This window comes from Embiotoca jacksoni, unplaced genomic scaffold, assembly GCF_022577435.1.
Source record: "Embiotoca jacksoni isolate LCO1_2020_lvr unplaced genomic scaffold, fEmbJac1.0.p SCAF_23, whole genome shotgun sequence".
Classification (NCBI taxonomy): Eukaryota; Metazoa; Chordata; class Actinopteri; family Embiotocidae; genus Embiotoca; species Embiotoca jacksoni.
Window position 1 is genome coordinate 180,399 of NW_027185374.1, and position 9,321 is coordinate 189,719.

Below are 9,321 nucleotides of genomic sequence, written 5' to 3' on the forward strand. Positions count from 1 at the left end.
TTGAACGCTCAAAGTCCACCCCACCTTCCTGTGTGAAGGGACAAAGGCAAAAGGTTTAGAAAGACACTTGTAGATCAAATCACAGGCTTAAAATAGTCTTCTTTTACCTCGATTTAAAGATACATTTTATGGATACTTAAAGTTATGTTGGGTTTTGGATAATATTCTTTGATTAAAGAACATTTAAGGTTAACCTTATCAGATTATCTGGTTTTATAATACTTAACCACTTTTATTGTAATTCAGATATTTGTGAAGGGCATTTGTATGGTCACGATAACTGCTCACTCTGATTTTACTCTTTACAGTCATAAATCTGATTTGTAAAGTTGTCCATTCATTAGTAAAATTAGTTACAGCTGAATAATAAGCCGTTTATTCACAAAGAATCACTCTATTTCTTGTGATTTACTGCTATTCACTGTAAATATTAATTTTGAAAAGGCTGAGATTAAAGGAGCTGGTCTGGACTTTAAAAATCAAATCTTTCTTAGTTCTCTGGACCCACGGATGGAACTAATCGAATATTACACAGATTAAATTAATTCACAATGCACAGGTTAATGTTCTTGTACTTCTGCTGTATAAAAAGTAAAGTCAATTAGTCGTGTTAACAAGTGAACAGCTCCAGTCTGAATCCGGTCGCTGATAGACACTCGTTACTGAACACTGAGTGATCAAAGCGTGCTCCCAACACAAAGTCCCACTTGGCGTAAAAAAAGATGATAAATTTATCAGCTGCTTTATCCGCTGATAATATTCACCAAAAGACACCTTCAAGAAACACTTCCTTTGTTTTGTAAATGTTGCATTAGCCCTTTAGCATTGGTTTGCTCATTTCATTTAATGGTTAATTTAACAGAGACAGTGCACATTGATACAAAAAAATGTGTAAATGCACCAGTTACCCAACAGGCTGTTTTTCATCGGTAGTTAGTTCTGGTCAGTTTTCCATAAATTGTATGATATATTTAAGTACATTTATCAAACGACCCGACTCAGTATTTGAAATGGGAATGCTGCTGATCTTTACAGTAAAAATAATCATAATTATAGTATTTACAGTACCTTGAATTAGAGTTAGATGCTTGTTGTTCTGCTCCCACTGCCCAAAATGAGAACAGAGAAAACATTTGCCAAACTTTGACAATGAACTTCGATCTACAAAGATTCAAAGGTTCATGCAGAATTTGATTTGCTGTTTGAATTGGGGCTGCAGTTCAATTTGTGGCAGGTACAGCCCTGTCAAAAAATAACAAACAGCGATAACCTCGGGTCGGCTGAAGCCTTCTCTTTTATCAAACTTTATTTGAAGTATTTGTCAATATATATTTTTACTATTCAAAGTTTGATAAAACATGCAGGTTTTTTTCATTCAATTTTGTTCTTTTGTACATTGATCCCATAACTACATTGGAACATTGTGTAATGGCCTGTTGCAATGTATCACGATCAGTACTTTTTAAAAGTTTGTGCTACCGACAGTGTTTGCACTGGCAGACATGTAAACAGAGAGAGTCCAAAGGGGGCCTGAGCTTCTGAACACTTTGTGTCTTCTGCAATTCACACAGTTGGGTAACACTTCTACATTTTTAAACATTTTAATAAATATAGGTGATTTGTTTTAAAAGCAATCATGCCTGTTCTAGTTCAAATATTCTTAAATGGTGATACAAGTGTTCTTTGCAGAGTCCTCTTAACTGACAGCCTCAGATTCATCCCTTCAAGCCTCATTGCAGCTGAGCAGCATTCAGACAGGATCAGTGCATCTGCAGTCATGATCACGTGATCATTAACTGTCCAAGAAAAGATGATATTTTGAGGGAACACATCTAAAAAAGGGTGAAAAGATCCACGTACTTCAATCATGCCGCACAACAAATAAAAGTTGTGATTTAAAAATTGTTTATCGAATGTTAGCGAATACATCTTGATGTGATATGGACTTTATAGAGGCTACGTGTAGATGTCCATTCAGTTGTATTCAAATTAGATAAATTAGCATACTGTGATAAATTTGTTTCCAACTCTGGGCTGTGATACAGTCTCTGTATTATCATAGCGTAGTCCCTTTATTTATTTTAAATAAACCTGCTTTCAGTGCTAAAATTTAATTGCAGCATGCAATCCTTGCTGTTATTTTATGTTCTGATATTTTTGCAGAGATCCAGAAGCAGTCTGAGCACATGAAATTAGAAAATCATCAAACAGTATGAATGCTTGATCATTTACTTACGAATTTATTTTTCTGTAGCTGCTTCTGTATTTGCAGCAAACCATTTTCAGTTGGTGCCCTTTGTCTTTCCATGTTTTTGTTGTTAAGTTGTCGTGGGCTGCAGCTAACATGGTCTCAATTCAATTATCTATGAACTTGTGAAATCTGGTGATGACATACAAAAATAATCAAAAGAAGCAAGACATTGAGATGGAGAAGCTGGAGAATGGAAATAGGCCACAGTCAATTTATGATGATCAGAGCAATTTCGATCTCGTTTTACCTGACCATTTCCAAAGAAATGACAACCCATGAGAGTGATTCTAAACCCTGTGACCCTCATGGAGACAGACATGTGCAGAAACCCAGCAGAGTCGCTGGAGGGACTCTTGCCCAATCAATCGTTCAGCGTAAAGTTCAATAGTTTAATCCGCAGAGACCACGGGTGGTATTTATGTATTCCCTCTTGTTAAAATGTAGTCTGAAAAGTACATTTGGCCTCCTGACGGGGATTACACTGCATGATCTGCATGATAACATACACATAACGATCTGAAGGAGATACAGAAGTTCAGATATTATCAGCCAAATGCTTTGCTCTGTGTAATCAGTGCTTATCTGTAGACTTCTTAATCACATTTCCCAACCCTACAGTATGAATTATTGTGCTGAGTAGTTTTCCAAACAAGCTTTGAATGCTGCTATAGCATATAGTCAAAATGATTCAATCGGAAAATGATCACAACGTTGTGTGCTTATTATTGGACCTTAAATAATATTATCGGCTCCTCAAGTCACAATTAGAATTTCATTTTTTTCCCTTTAGATTTGATCTAACAATGAGATCAAACAACAGACAACCACACAAGATGTTTTTTTTTTTTTTTTTTTTTTTTTTTTTAATTAAATAAAACTTAAGTATTGTCTTGAAAACATGATGATCAGCCTTTCAATGTGCTCTGAAATTGCAAGTAACTTTTGTTTTGGTAGATAAATGATAAATGATTTTAAATACTGCACATTTTATTGCTAAAACTATACAGCCAGCATGCTATAGTGGGCAGGGCATTGCTCCTATAAGGGATAAGAGAAACTGATATGGTCAGAGTTGCTATCAACGTAAAATCCACAGGTGTGTCTGTGCCATTAATCACAAAAACGTGTAACTCCAGTGCTGATGTTGATCCAGCGACATTTCTTCCAATCCTTACTTACAAAGGTTAAAGCTTCCTCCTGCTCTGTGCACGCCACGATGCTGCACTGCAATTGCACACATCAGGAACCGTCTCTGAATGTTTTCATTGCCTCTTGTACCTTTTTTAAAACAGAACATTGTCTGTCTATGTTGCCTGAGGATGTTTATGTGCTGGATGGCAATAAAATACTTCAGCAGTTTCACGAGACTAAGACCAGTCATGCTGACTCCCAGAAATATCTCCAAAAAGTGCTACTCTGTTGTGACTTAGGTCTGTTGCAAGATTTAAACCTTTTATCAAGTTAAATATTCTGTGGATTTTTTGGTGCTCTTTTCATTTATTTTTTTTTAAATCTTTTTTTATGAAAATTAAAAAGTAAAAATTTGCTTTTTGGAAACTATTTTTATGAACATAGTTACCAAAGTCTTGGTGTGACCCTTTTTAATTACACTCACAAAAGTTTTTATCCCATTATGCTAATGTACCAACTTTTAGAAAGGATGCATACATATTTTAACTCTCAGTGATCCTAAGAAAATCCTGGCCTTTTATTGGCATCAACAAAATTGATTAATTGAATGACCAAAAGTCAGTTTTCATGCATGCAGTAAACTTAAGCATTTGCATAAATAATTATTTTCCAAAACGATGATAAAAAAAAGACCATGCTGGATTTCGATTTTCTCCAAAGATGCTATGCATATCATGCATAATATTCTATATGACCACACTGACCAATGTGGTTAACCTGATATGATGTATTTGATACTCAGACTATGACTGGATCTTGCTGCCACTAAAAGCCAACAAACAAAATTAAATTAAAAGAATTAACCTGCAACACTGTTAACGGCATAATACAGTTTGAAATACATTCTCCTCCAGTTTACTGACCGATTAGTCAATCTGGTTGAGTAAACACTGGCTGAAAGTCCAGACACAATGAAGTCATGCACAGGTTATCGCTGTGTCATAAAGCAGCATGTTCGCTCTAAATCATATTGTTCTTCAGCTTTATCAGGAACTGACAGATAACATCTCAGACCAAACCTCACTCCACTGATAGAACCTTTCCATGAAGACAGAACAAAGTTTCTCACGACAGAAGAGCAGAGAGAATACATCAAAGATAAAAAGACACGAGAGATTTACATGTGCAGGAATCTTTGAATTTCATTATGAGCACAAAAAAGAATTTCAGGAGCATAGTACATATTGTGCATGAATGTACACAGCTATTTTCTCCTATAGAGGTGAGGATCAAAATTGTTACGCACAATTATACTTCTCAAATGAAGAAACTATACTAAAGGTCATCCTAATCTCCCCATTAGCCCATCACTATCTGTCACTATCCCTGGCTTCCATGTGGATCTCTGCAGGTGTGCAACGGAACCAAAGGTGCTGCTTGTTGCCGATGATTGAATATCATCCTTTTCTCCTGGATTTTCTGCTACTGATATAATTTTGAAAAGGGATGTGAATCTACATTTGTAGAACCATCAGTGAGAAGGACCTTATTTTCTAAAGCCTGAATACAGAGCCAACAGGAGATACAGAATTGAAGTGCTCTCTTAAACCACTTGAAATATAATGTGCTAACAAAGGACCTGTTGCACAATGATCTAAAAAATATCTGCCTGTTCCCAGCTTTAAATTATGATATATAAATGATTAATAGTTATTGCACAGGAGATATTATTACTAAAAGCATTGGTGTTGATATCCTCTCAGGGATGCATTGTTTCATCAGTGTTGTTACTGACTCAACTGTTTTTTATGCATGACAGAACACAGCGAGCTCCTGTTTTTCATTGACTCCCATTTCAAGAAGAGCTCAGGATTGTAGAGAAGCAGCTTGTCCTAATTTACCCACGTGAGCAAATACACACTCGCACACAAATTCTTTTAACCACCTTCCAGTTGAACGTCCATTTTCTATCGCCTCTGTTGAGTCCTTGCACTTTGACAGCAGGATCCACATGCCTATAACATGATAACATGGCATCTGTAAAGCATCACTGCTGCACCAAAACCTTTTTAATTTTTATCGCTAATCAACAGAAAAGTGTTTACTGCTTATGGATTCAACCCCTGAAAAAGACTCATTAAACAAACAATTATTTTTTATTCCATTTATTTGGATTTATTTTTTTAGATTAAATATCAGCACGGTACAATAAAAACTGAGGAGGGCAGAAACTTTAAATGGTGTTTAGTTATTTAGTTGGTAAATATCAAATTGGTGTTTGGAAACATGCACAATGCATAATAATTTTTAAGCAATACATATATAACATTTTTAAGTTAGATTGTATTTTTGTATTGACAATACTACTGATAGTAATAATTAATATATTTTATATTACATCACATCAGACATCAGACTGTCTTCAGGTGACTACAGGAGAGTGCGTTAATATAAATGGATCAACCAAATATGGTTAAAAACAGCAGGAAATGTACTGTATACATAATCAACTGTGATGTTCAGGCTGACATAAGTGGTAAGGGTCATAACTGGGGTCAAAATTTGTTTCATAATAAGTCTGGAACTGGGGCAACGAGGACTTGGGGCTCTTCAAATGCAACTTTTGGGCAAATATGTAGCGTATATGTTTGCAATTAGGACACAGACAATTACATGTTTCCCTATTTTCAGCATTAGTGCTTGTTTTAAGTTTAAAAAAAATCTGCCAAAATGTGTTATCATAGTTAATATTGTCAGCTCAGAGCTGCATGTACGACTAATTCCTACCTGACAAGAACAGTAGTGAGTCCCATGTTCTAGATAAACTAAAGGGAGTTTCCTGGTTTGAGTTCAGCTCCTAAAGACTAATGATTACAATTGTGTTGACAAAAAATAGATGAACACTACAATGTCAGGGCTTTTCAGTCACTTTATTCCCAGTCACTACATCTAGAAACTTCTAGAAAAGTCCACTCAGCATTGCCACTATCAACACAGCACAATAAAAAGTGAAGTAGTGCAAATATGATAAGATAGCTTGAGGTTTTACAGCATAATGTAGGTAATCAGTACAGCTATCGCATGACTCTACTGTCTGCAGCCGTCAAAACGGAGTTCTACTGTGATGCTCTGAGGCGTCTGAGCAAGCACATTTGGTGCAAACAACCTGAACTGTGGCGCCATGGCAACAGGGTTCTCCAACATGACAATGCGCCCGCTTACAGGGTATTGAAAGCACATTAGTTTCTTTCCACACAATCGTCGCTCCCCACAACTCCTACTTGACGGATTTGGCTCCGTGCTACTTCTTTCTGTTCTCCAATAATTTGTCAAAAACTTTTCTGTGCGCTCTGCTCAACTTTTAGGTGTGTAAAAAAAAAAAATCTCAAACCAGTCTGGACCACTGCTCACAAAAGCATATGTGCCTGTGCTGATTTTAATCAAGTGACAAAACTTGGAGAACTTATTCAAGAAGAAGTCTGGAAAGACAGGTGTCAACACTGCAATTCTGTAATTCTAGTTTTGATAGAGTCTGTATCCCAGAGTCTCGGGAAAGTAGTATGAGTAATGTGTCACCTACCCTGTAGTTATAGGCTATAATAAGTTGATTTGAGCAGACTGAAAAATGTACATCATGCCCCACATTTAAAACCATTAAAAGGCATGTACTGCTATCGAGTTAAACCTTGTTTCCAGTAGCACCTGTTCCCTCAATATTGACAGAGGACAATAAGAGGGGAGCAATGCCCCTCACTGTGTTTAATGTAAAGAAAGACAGATCAATATTTGAGGAGTGTGCTGCTTTTACAGCTGCAGGGACTGCTTTTCACAAATCATGTGGAAGATTAAATGTACTCATGCAACAGAGGAATTACATTGGGTCAACAAAATGTATGAAAATTGGGGATTCAGCAAGGGTTTTTTAAGAAATTGGATAGTTTTTGCAACATGTCTCAACATGAACTTCAGTTCATCTAATCTTTGAGAACAGTATGAAACCCTGCTGGGACACTCATTGCACAGTAAAGTGCTGTAGTGAAGTAACCAGAAAATACACATGAAAAATCTTGCTCTGCACAGGGAGACCTGCTAAAAGAAAGATAAACTTGATAATCTCTGAATGCTAAACAGAGTGCTCAGGCGTGCAGTGTCCAATAATGATGACCTAATGCTTTTCCCCCCTCAGATTTACAAAGGAAATACTGAATTTATATGATGAAGAAAAGATAATTGAAGTGTAAAAGGTTTCATGGTAACATACAGAAAAAACAAATTGTTTTGCAGTAACATTTCATTTACTTTTGTTGGCAGATAAAACCAAAAGTATCACAAATTATTTTCTAACACTTTGCAAGGAAACGTTTTTTTTTTTTTTTTTTTTTTTTTTTTTTTTAGCTGGACAGCAAAAGAAACAAATATTTAAGGTGCAGTCTGTGTGTGTGGATGAACTTTCTGCAGTAAGGTGAAATGACACAACATGGCACCACAACAACCAAATGCAGAATACTCTTAAATAATTGGTTGGCAGGAAACTATGCCCCAAACACCCCCACTGCAAATATACAGATCTGTCTCATCCCATGAAGCCCAGCCATCAGGTGAGCTCAGGAGAGACCTGTTACTCATAACTAACCAGCAACACTTACAGCACAAGCAGATTGGAGGGCTATTAGTGGCCTCCAGTGGATCTTAAAATTTCTGCAGAAAATAATTCAGTGCTCCTACAGTAAATACATGGGCTCCAGTTGTAGTGTCCTTGAAAAGCTAAATACATGTTTACATATACACAATTTAATATATTGGTAGTTCATTTAATTTGTCAACCATCCATGGATGCAGTCAACATTTGAAGATGTCAAAACAACATTTCCATTGTTACAAGAGTTGTAAAATGTTAATCTACATTTAGATCATCAGGATTTACTTTATAACTTTATTCTAAAATGTGAAGCACATTTCATTGTCTTCATCTGAGCAAAGGTTTTGGAAAAAAGCTAATAAAATGGACATTTTCTGCTTTTATATTGACACAAACCTGTCGTTGCTGGAGTAATTGTGGATGACAAAGGCTCTCTTAGAAAAGACCTACATCATGCCTTTGATACAGTTTTTGGAATTATACAGTATATCACGTAAAAAATAAAACACATCTCATTATGAGGCTGCTTCAGGTCAAATCATTTCTGATGTCATAGAGTAAAAGAACATTTCAAGACCACAAGGAGTGAATCTGTGTATGCATATTGTTTTGTGTATTACAACCAAAATTAAAGAAACACATTTTTATTCAAGTTTGGGGTGAAAGTAATATGGTGGGATTAAGTTGCAAATCGGCAAAAGCAACCTCAGACTACTTTATCACTGCCTCAAACTCTCCCCTCCTCCCCTCCTCCTCTATTGTACTCACTCTGAGGTCGAGATAAGCACTCCATGTGCTTATAGAAACAGGTGTCAGGCTTCAGGAAGGCACACACAAACGCACACATGCACGCACAGTTAATTATTTATCCACTCACTGAAATGCTGACATGCACACCATCCTTCCGACAGTGTCACTTTAGACACAAGAGAAGTTACTGTGATAGGTGCTGATGGAGGAGTGGGCATCTTTAGTGAGGCTCAGAGAGAAGGCATCTATGAAAAAAATGGTTATAATTAGGTTATTAATACTTTATTAGGCTACGCAACTGGTCTCACAACATTAGAGGAACTTGTGATGGATTAAAATACACTTACTGTAATTATGCTGGTGTTTGTAGGCTGTAATTAAAAGGACTGTCCAACAAAGAGGTATGATATCAACACCTAAACTCTCTGTATATTTCCTTCAGGATTTACAATATAACAGGTGTGCCCAAAAAATATTCTCAACATTCTTGCCCTTCTTTTTTCAAGAATTGTATTTAAATGTTATCATAGCCTCCAATTTGTGTTTTTTA